General features: G+C 35.2%; 1 pseudogene; it reads left to right on the plus strand.

The window, feature by feature from the left end:
• Positions 1 to 1,480: 1,480 nt before the first annotated feature.
• On the plus strand, positions 1,481 to 8,660 carry LOC139876174 (uncharacterized; annotated as a pseudogene).
• Positions 8,661 to 9,418: the final 758 nt, after the last annotated feature.

A 9,418-nucleotide genomic window follows, 5' to 3' on the forward strand; every position in this document is an offset into this window, starting at 1 on the left:
ATAGAAGAAAATCATAAATATACACATAAACTTTAACATAATGGTCTAAATTTGTTGATTTTAATCAAAAACTATAAATTTCTAGTTTAAAATCATGTTAGACCAAATTTGATTACAAAATTCGATTTTGACCCATTAATTGACATTACCGATTAATTAAACAGATTTTGAAAAATCGGAACGGATTACTCGTAAAAATGATTAATCGGGGATCGACGAGTAATCGGTTTTTTATAACACTCTTAAGGTTAGTTAATGGCTTTCAAGGGCTGAGGGGCATTAGCCACTCTCCTGCTCGTACCTCGCTCAAAAGGGTCGTAGAAAAAGAACCCGGCCAAGCGAATTCCTCTATTTGATGTCGATTCACCCACACTTCCATTCCTTGTAGAGGAAGGCTAACTGCTTGCTGGCTGAGAGCTGTATGAGCGGTAACGACCGTTAGGCTACAAATAAAAAAGACCTTTTAATTATTTACGTACAATTTTTAAATACTTAGTACAATCTAATTTATTAGTGTAAGGGACTGAATGGTAATATAGATAAAATATGGAAATTTAATAGAAAATGAGTAAGAGATGAAGGGTTGAGAATAAAATTCCCAAAATCGATACCTGTTGCGACATTTTCCACCGGCTGCCATTCCCCAAACCCTAGCTCCTCTCCTCCGTTGTCGACGGCGACCTCCGGGTCGCCTACGGCTGCTGCTACTTTTGCCGGTTGTCTTGTAATTCGAAGATTTGCTCCTTTATATGCTTTGATTTCTTACAGAAGGATCACTCTAGTTTCGATTTGTCGGTTTTCATCGACGATGCTCCGGCGGATGAGTTCGGTGGTGGTTTGCCACTACTGCGGTTTACTACAGATTCTTAGTTAGCATGTTTGCCTATTCAATTCGAGATAACGTGTAAATCATAGGTTTGTAATTTGTCCTTACCGTCCACATTGATATCAATTCGTTGGCTCTGTTATCATAGTAACAATTAAAAATGAATATCGATCTCTTATTGATTTAGAACTTGAATTAGAATCGTTTATATTGAGCTAATCCTCTATTTATTTATATAAAAGGTAGAAAGGTTTTCCTTTTCAGGCTGCCCAGGAGGGCAAGTAATCCGACCCCATACTCTGATGTACGTAACCCAGAATTACTCCCTTGTTGTTTCCAACCCAACCCCTGACCACCACTAAATATTCGTCCTAGACAAACTTCGAACCTGAGACCTCTTGCAGTGAACTCAGAACCAATGGGCTATCTAGTGTATCCTCTATTTATATAGTACATTTTTAACGGCTATAATCATAAGTAAGGCAAGGAGCCTTATGATTTTTATTGAAAGCTTTTGATTTGCTTATATCTTGAGCATGTAGCTGTTGATCGAGCTTGAAGGCTAGTTCTTTGCTGTGATCTCTTGTACAATAAGGAGATGAACTGGACAACTTTACAGGTCCTAATAATCCAGGTTTGCATTTTCTTCGTTTACTTTATTTTTCGAACGTTAACATGAAGGTTGATTGTTAACATACGTGTAACTTGATTAGCAATATCTATATCTATATCTATATCTATATCTATATCTATTCTATCTATATCTATATCTATATTATATATAATAACAAAGTTGTTTTTACCTAATCTTCCTTAAAATTAGCTTAAATGGCAAAGAATCAACCATTGGATGTAAATTCATCTTTTAATCACAACCATTAATTACCTTGATTAGGCAACAATTGTCTCTCACTTCTATTCTATTTGATTATATTTGTATATTTGACAACACTACCCTCAAATACACCGCTCCCAAATGAAAATACGGGGTCTACTTTATCTATTCGCATGATTCAGTAACACTAAATTCGCAGTATTCACCCAATAATTAGGGTTCTTTAAATCAAATATTCTTTAGATACAATTAGGCTGTGTTCCCAAGTTTCAAATTAAAGGAAAGAGAATGAAATGAAATGAAATGAAAGGGGAGGAAGATGAATCCTTCCAAATTGGAAAGAAAATTTGGAAGGAAAATCAGGCCAAATCCATCTTTCTCTGATTCCTTCCCTTTCTTTTAATAAAGAACTCTGGAACACCTAAATTTCTTGTTTCCCTTCCCTTTCCATTCCTTTCTCTCTAAATTAAGACTAAGGAACAGAGCCTTAGGGTTCTTCAATAATAAAGGCAAATCGAAGAGTCTCTTAGCTGCGGTAAAGAAGAAATGTCGATTACATCTGAACAGAGAAACTTCCATTTCTGATAATCCAGTCCAATGAATCGATCCAGAAATATGTAAGTCACAATGTATGATGAACATCCGAGGTAAGAACATATCCTCTGATAATCCATTCCAATGTTTGATTAGGGTTTGCACATGTTGAATCCATTGAATCTTTTAAATATCAGACTTCAACACAGATCGATTCAATTAAGAATTAAAAGTTAGGGTTCAGGTATCATTAGGGCTCGAACATGTTGAGTCGATTTTCTGATATCTTTAGGAATCGTGATATTTTTAGGAATCAGAAAATAATTGAATTAGGTTTCGCACATGGAAAATCTGTTTCATACTTCAGGAATAATTGTAAGTAGCTATTCATATTCATACTGGCCTGAAATTAGAGTATTAATTACGTATGAAAGTTCCAATTACGTATGAAATTAGGGTTTGTGACAGATGTCTGAAACATGATAGTTCTATATAAATGAAGGGTCAAATGGGTTGTATGGCTACCAAAATGTTTTTAATAGGAAAACCTTGCTAATGATCTATCTTCTTATAAATTATAATTTTGGATCGATGTTGAAATATTGTTTATATTGCGTAAGCATATTTGACAAACATGCTAATCAATTACATTAAGTGTGGCTAACCTGTTTAACGTCTATAATCATCTCAACATGTACCAAAGAAGTACACGTTACCAGCCCAACCCATTTCGTCATCTTTACAAATAATTGTAGTCATATTTTGTTATATGATTACTAATTATGTAATTTGAATCTCAGGATGATGACAACATGGCAGTGAGTTCCCAAAAACATGCAAAGAGTGCAGAATTTGCTATAGAGTTTCTTTTACATGCTGCAACAGTCATTTTTAAGGAGCAGGTAATATTAACAAAAAAAAGGATGTTTTCTTGAAATGGACCTTCTATCTTTTTTGTTTAGCCAAGTTAAGTTCTTCTAGCTTTAATTAGTCCACTCCAGAATGGTCATCCTAAAGATCGCATCAATACTTTTATCTTGATGTTCCATTAAGTTATATAAAAATTACAAAAACACCATCCACAAATTTCTAGAGGTACTTAGAATGTTTTATTTATTTATTATTATTTTCATTTTTCTAAATTGAACTGTTCTGCGGGTTTTTAGTGCAACTTTACATTAAACCATTACATACAACCATCTACCCTGTTTTTGTAACAAAGCATGAATGATTAGGCAAGTATCAAGGTGATGAATGTATGGAGTTATATTATTTTCATAGGTTGAAAAGGCTTTTAGAGAAGGGACTGCCCGTCGAAATGCACATATCATGTTCGTATCACTTGCTTTAAATTTGTTGGAAGAACGTGTGATGGTCACGTGCAAGGACATCATTACTTTGGAGAAACATGTAATTATCTTTGATTGTCTGTTTCTTTTGGAGTTGATATTGTTTAGAGCTGGTAAATTTGATGACGTGGACAGGTTGGGTAGTGGGTCGAAATGGGTATCTTTTTATAACGCTGGTCCACAGAGGTGAAGTAGGCTTGATCTGACACATCCGCCGTAGTAATTCATTCTAACTAAAGTGTTTAGCAGGTCTTAAGCTTTTGGAACACTGTGTGACTATCAATTGACTCATTCCCTTTTGAGGCAAGTTTTAAAAACTCGGTTAAAAGTGGGTCAAAATTGCTACCTCATATTTATTTATTTGTTCATTTATTTTATAACTTCATTCTTCTTCAGTGTAAATTCCTTGAAGAAGAAGAGAAAGAGAAGCGTGATGAAAAGAATGGAAGGAACGCAAAAGGGCAAAAGATCTTCGTAGTAAAGAAAGGCTCAAAAGTAAAGACAGATGGAAAATGTTCTCAGCCCACTCAAATTCAATGGAATATGATGATGAAAATTATACTAAAGAAGATAATGTATTGGAATATGATGATGAAAATTATAACGCGGAATGAGTAAGACAACCAAATGGATCACGGTACAACGAGAGATCACATTGTTCTCATAATAGATCGAGTGGTAGGTTATACTCTCCCGCTTGCAATTGCTACCAACACAATGTTTGTATGTTTGAATGCTTGAGTTTTGTTTTTCTTGATCAAGTCCACAAGAGAACATAGGAGATGCAGAATATATGGTTATATCTTTTTAATACTCTCTACAATGTCTCTAACTGGTCCAGATCTCCAATACATGAATATTGAGGTACTCCTCGAGTCATTTAAGCTATGTATTATAGCACTTGTGTGAAGAGTAACTTTGTAAGTTAAGCTTCAAGACTAATGATTAGCAAACTAGTTAGCATACCCAAGGCCAATGGGATCCTTTCACTTGGTGTTTGAATCAGTTTTTTTAAGAGGCCTAACTAATTATCCGGAACATAATTAGGCCCAACTACTATAACGTCTACCTCTTATAAGGTGGTCTAAAGTGCAGATTCAATTTACTAGACCCAATTCACACATTCATTATTGTAAATTAAGGTCACTAACGTATGCATGGCAATCCCTTTGTTGCTCTACTATTCACTTATTTTCATATGAATTCATTAAACCATTGTATTGAACTTCATATTAGTTAATTTTTTAGTTAACTGTACAAGTTCAAATATAACATTATGAATTATATTTCACAATATTTATCTTTTTTTAGTTTCCCAGTAATTATTCATTCAAGTATATTTCTAATACCGCTCTAAAGAGTATTCGCAATTTTTGTCAACAAAAAAATACCTCTAAAGAAGTTTCGTATTCTCTTATTTTGAAACCCCGCGAAGGCGCGGTTATGAACTAGTTTTATAGATATAGTGCATATTATTTATTTATATTTTTATTTTTTAATTTGTGTCTTAGCAATTAGAATTAAGTATTTTGTGGGTTTGGCAACTAAAATTAGAATTAATTTTTATTTTTATTTTCATATCACCTGAATTCTTCATTCACCTATTAAACTAATGTCCTAAACTTTCTTATAGAAGACTTGAAAAACATTGAAGAATATGAACTGTCATAATCCTTGAAGACATACGGCAATATGTTCTGTATAAACAAGAGAATTTAGACAAGAGTTTCTGGATTATAAAATTATAAATTGACACCTTATTATAAGCATTCATACCAGAGTTAGACATATATAGTCGTGTCATTCCATTATATTAAAAGATTGCCCAACAGATCTTCTAAACCTGTTATTGAGTTGCTCACCTTAAAATGTTCCTTTTTACACTCCAAATTACTTTGTTTCATTGCAAATTATACAAAACCAAGATTCTTTAAGAGGATTGCATCAATGAAAAAACAGTGTTCACTATATAATAAACATGTTGTCGTGTCTTATTTCGTTTTGGTTTGTTTTGTCCTTTCAGTTTCTTCTGTTGATGCTGGAACTGAGACCGATCATTTGGCCTTGTTATCGATCAAAGCGCATATAAGATCAGACCCATATCAGATAATGGCTACATGGAACGATTCGACCCATTTCTGCAACTGGACAGGTGTTGTGTGTAGTACAAGGCACAGACGAGTTGTCAAACTCAATTTGACGTCAGGTGAATTTTCTGGTACAATATCACCTGCAGTTGGTAACCTGTTGTTTCTTAGAACGCTTGAGCTACGCAACAATAGTTTTACAGGCAAGGTCCCACAAGAAGTTGGAAAGTTATCGAGATTAAGAACACTTCGAATTTCGATTAATCTTCTATCAGGTGAAATTCCTTCGAATATATCTCAGTGTCTAAATCTTAAAGTACTTAATATTAGTCGGAACGATTTCGTAGGTACTTTTCCTAAAGAATTTGAATCGTTGAGTAAGCTACAGGTTATTAGTATCCACTCGAATAATCTAACAGGAGAATTACCCAAGTATATTGGAAACTTTACGTCTCTTGAGATTATATCTGGTTCAACTAATAATTTTCATGGAAGTATTCCAGATACTCTCGGTCAGTTGTCTAATTTATGGTTTTTCGGGTTCGGAAGTAATAATCTTTCGGGATTTTTACCTCCTTCGTTTTTCAATATTTCATCCTTGTTGACTATTGATTTGCCCAACAACCAAATTGGTGGGAATCTGCCTCAAGACATTGCGCAAAGATTTCCTAAACTCGTAATCTTTAACCTTGCAATGAATAAGTTCACTGGACTTATTCCAGTTTCGTTAACTAATGCCACGAATCTTGAACAGCTAATACTCACCAGGAATGAGTTTACTGGAAGTGTTCCAAGTTTTGATCGGTTAACAAGACTGACACGGTTTACAGTTAATGTTAATCATCTTGGAAATGGGAAACTCGGTGATTTGAACTTTGTATCTTCTTTAACTAACTGTACTAACTTAAGAAATTTAGGCTTCGGTGCTAATAATCTCGGAGGAATTTTACCTAAATCGATGTTCAATTTCAATCAACTTACTGATCTCACAATAGGAGGAAATTTGATCTCTGGAAGTATCCCTTACGAGATCGGACAACTAGTTAAGATAACTTCAATGTATATGTTCTCAAACCTATTCACTGGTACAATTCCGGATTCAATTGGGAATCGTAAACGTAGGTGCAATGTCTCTTTTTGGAAACTTATTATCTGGCTCTATACCCTCGTCATTAGGAAATCTTACCCAACTAAGTGGGCTCTTTTTATTTACTAATAATCTTGTGGGACCGGTACCATCAAGTTTATCGAACTGTAAAGGCTTGCAGAAGTTGGATCTTCATAGGAATAACCTCAGTGGGTTCATACCTGAGGAAGTTATTGGACTTTCTTCCTTAACATCATTAGACCTTTCTGACAACCATTTTGTGGGTCCTCTTCCTTCCGAAGTAGGGAAAAATTTGTTTTGGCTTAACATTTCAAATAACATGTTGTCAGGGACGATTCCATCAAGTCTTGGAGCTTGCACGAGTTTGGTTGTACTATCCATTTCGGGGAACGTCTTCGAAGGTGAAATTCCATCAACATTAAGCTCGTTGAGAGGGCTACAAGTTCTTGATCTTTCAAGAAACAACTTAACCGGGACTATCCCCGAGTTCCTAGGAGATTTTGTGTTCTTCGACAGTTTGAACTTGTCTTTCAATGGTTTCGAGGGAAAGTTGCCGGATAAAGGAGCTTTTAGAAATGGTAGCAAAGTTTCCATTAACGGAAATGCTAAACTTTGCGGCGGATTTCCAGAATTTCAGTTGCCCGAGTGTTTGATTGATCAAGAATCATCCAAGAAAATCAAAATTTCTCGTACCATGATAATCATTATTTCAGTACTTGGCGCGATTTTCGTACTAGTTGTGATTCTGGTTTGTTACTTAATTTGGAAACGAAGATATAGTAAGAAGGTTTCCTCGGGGACTAACTCAGACAATGAAAAATTCCCCCGAATTTCCTATAGAATCTTACATGAAGCAACAGATGGGTTTTCTTCGGCAAACTTTATTGGTCATGGAAAGTTCAGTCTCGTCTATAAAGCAATTTTGAACCAGAAAAATGGACCGGAAGCTGTTGCTGTTAAGGTACTAAAACTTGCAGTTCACGGTGCCAATAAGACGTTCGTAGCAGAATGTGAAGCTTTGAGAAATATTAGACATCGAAATCTTGTGAAAGTCATAACTTCTTGTTCAGGTGTTGATTATAATGGAAATGACTTCAAGGCTCTTATCTATGCTTATATGGTTAATGGCAGTTTGGATGATTGGTTACATCAGAATCGGGTTGTTAATCAAGATATCGAGAAGGAAACAAGGTCTCTAAACTTCATTCAGAGGCTGAATGTTGTGATCGATGTGGCTAGCGCGCTAGTTTATATCCATTGCGAGTGTGGATCACCATTGGTTCATTGTGATATCAAACCTAGTAACGTTTTGTTAGATGTCGATTTGGTTGCTCACCTTGGTGATTTTGGCTTAGCAAGATTTCTTCAATATACCGCACCTGATTCAACATCAAGCCACACAAATTCGACTGGTGTAAAAGGCACGGTTGGTTATGCTGCTCCTGGTAATTTGTCATCAAACTCATTATTTTATAAACATGTAACACTTTTTGTTCACAATTACTTATTCCTTGCTATCTTGTGATGGTTTATATTTTACAAGTGTGGTTGTTTATAAATATAGAATATGGAATGGGTAGTCAAACATCAACATACGGTGATATCTACAGTTTCGGGATCCTCATACTAGAGACATTTACAGGAGAGCACCCTACTCATGAAATGTTCAGTGATGGTCTGAGTCTTCATGGTTTTGTGAAGACGGCAATACCTGACCGTGTTATGGAGATAACTGATCTCATCCGATCTCATCCATCTGAGAACCTACAAGTCCATCAAGGAGTGCCTGACTGCAGTTTATCAAATTGGGATTAATTGCTCAATGGAATCACCAAGTGATCGGATGGACATCAACGATGCATTTAATCAACTGCATTTTGTTAAGAAAACTCTTCTTGATAGTAGGAGTAACTTGGCTTAAAGACACAAATTAAGTACAAGTCCTCTGAATTATTAAAGCATAATGCTACTGTTTGATTTAGGTTGACTAAAAACATCATATTCATAATAATGCATCACTTTTGAAACTCTTGAAGGATATGTGTATTGTATAATCTTTTTAAATTTGATTTTATAAATCATATACGGTAGTCATATATTTCATACACTATACAGAGAATGACAAAGTCAAATTGTTAGCGGAATTGTGTGACATACTTGTAACAAGCCAGATTATGTGTGTTAAACAAAATCAGTTTATATACCTTTTCGACAACAAAAAAGTCATCAGCTTTGGCAATTTCACATTCCTTCCAAGTTGACACCTAAAATGTTGTGGGCTACATTGTCTTACAAGTTTTAAACTCGAGCTGCAGATCATGGTGCGACAAGTAATAAGGTACAGTTTGTTTTTGCTCCTCAATTTTCAAGTTCTTTAAGAGGTAGTGATGGCTGCTAAAAACCTCTTGATGAACTCCTTGCAACACTCTTTTCCTCTACAAGTCACCTTCTAGGTCCACTTTCGGTCAAACACGACCCATTATCGAATATCAATATATTTCCACAAGTCTCGGCAAAACTGAGACCGTAGCTCGTGTTGTCAATGCTACAATCTGAGGATCAACACGCAGCTTCTTTCGATCACAGAAGACTCGTTTTTTTTTTCTTTTTCTTTCGAAAGGCAATATATTAAACACCAACTCTAGCAAGCTGCTATGGAATGCCAAAACTACAACCGCT

The sequence above is a fragment of the Rutidosis leptorrhynchoides genome, chromosome 11 (genome assembly GCF_046630445.1).
Source record: "Rutidosis leptorrhynchoides isolate AG116_Rl617_1_P2 chromosome 11, CSIRO_AGI_Rlap_v1, whole genome shotgun sequence".
NCBI lineage: Eukaryota > Viridiplantae > Streptophyta > Magnoliopsida > Asterales > Asteraceae > Rutidosis > Rutidosis leptorrhynchoides.